Source organism: Etheostoma spectabile, chromosome 14, assembly GCF_008692095.1.
Source record: "Etheostoma spectabile isolate EspeVRDwgs_2016 chromosome 14, UIUC_Espe_1.0, whole genome shotgun sequence".
Classification (NCBI taxonomy): domain Eukaryota; kingdom Metazoa; phylum Chordata; class Actinopteri; order Perciformes; family Percidae; genus Etheostoma; species Etheostoma spectabile.
In genome coordinates this window covers 1,296,778-1,297,904 of record NC_045746.1, presented here as the reverse complement: position 1 = coordinate 1,297,904, position 1,127 = coordinate 1,296,778, and the positions used below count along the sequence as shown (strand labels likewise).

At 44.0% G+C, this 1,127-nt stretch overlaps 1 protein-coding gene across 3 annotated transcripts in view; it reads left to right on the top strand.

The window, feature by feature from the left end:
- atxn1a (ataxin 1a) overlaps positions 1-1,127 on the top strand; it is an 81,092-nt gene that overhangs the window by 22,372 nt on the left and 57,593 nt on the right. Inside the window, exon 1 of one of the 3 annotated variants that reach the window (XM_032535803.1) lies at positions 156-173. The exons of the other annotated variants lie outside the window; for them this stretch is intronic. The gene's annotated coding sequence lies outside the window, so the exon portion shown is untranslated. Of the gene's footprint in view, positions 1-155; positions 174-1,127 lie in introns of those variants that run through there. 3 annotated transcript variants of the gene reach the window in all.

Genomic DNA, 1,127 nt, shown 5'->3' with positions numbered 1-1,127 from the left:
GTGTGTGTGTGTGTGTGTGTGTGCTCCCTGCAGGCACCCTCCCAGCACATTTCCCTTATCATGATTGTCGGGATCTTAGGGGGGCGATCAAAGACGGCTCCCTGCGACTCCCGCATCTCCAGGCCCTCTGCGCTAAAGCAGCTCGACTGAGTAATGCTGTGTAATTCCCTCAGGTGACAGCTTTTGCTCTGATGTTTAGTGTGTGTTGCACTTCGTCAGTCTCACTGACAAATGTTAGCTCCTCACACACTCGTGCATTCGGAGGTAAAGACTGTACATACATGCACACACAGAAGAGTAATGGAGAAATTCCTTTCCCCGTCGCTCACTCAGTTTCTTCTTATTTCGAAGTATTTCACACACTTCCTCTTCCATGCAGCAAACAGTGTGGAGTGTGTGTGCCTGAGTTCTGCTCTGTATTTGATCCCCCCCTTCGCTCACATCTCTGTCACGTGTCATGGTGGTGTTGTTATGTTATGTGTTGCCCTGGAGAATACTAGTGAGGAGGGATGAGGATAGGAAAGGATGAGAGCAGATACAAATAAAAGAGGAGTGCATGGAAAGAAAAGGAGGAAAAGAATATATGGTCTTAGGAGAGTTTGAACAGTATGGACAAAGGGAGAGGAGAAGAAAAAAAAATGAGATAAGAAGGATGTTGGATTTGATTTAAACCTTGCTTAGTCCACACTCAAATTATCTGGTTTAAGGGTGCAGCAGGTGAAAAATCCAACAGTTTACTCTCAATACTGAAATCTAAAAGCATGTTGTAACTTTGCAGACACAACCTTGATAGATTGTTATCAAGTTGAATTTGTAAATTCTTGTGTAATGTAACGTGATCACATTACGGCATTTAACAGCTGCTGTTATTTCATTAGAAGTTTAATGAATCAGGAGATGCTCAATTAAATCCTCCACCCATGGTAGTTCATATCCTTGACGTTCCGCTTCTGGGATTACTTCGTTGCCGCTGGAAAATCTGCCGTACTTTCACTCAAGTAGGCCGGACATCCAATGCCTCGGGCTTCCTCTGTGTTGGTTAATGAGCCCAATGGTTAACCTTTTCTCAGATTTCTGCAGAGTAAATCCAGACAGCTAGCTAGACTATCTGTCCAATCTGAGTTTTC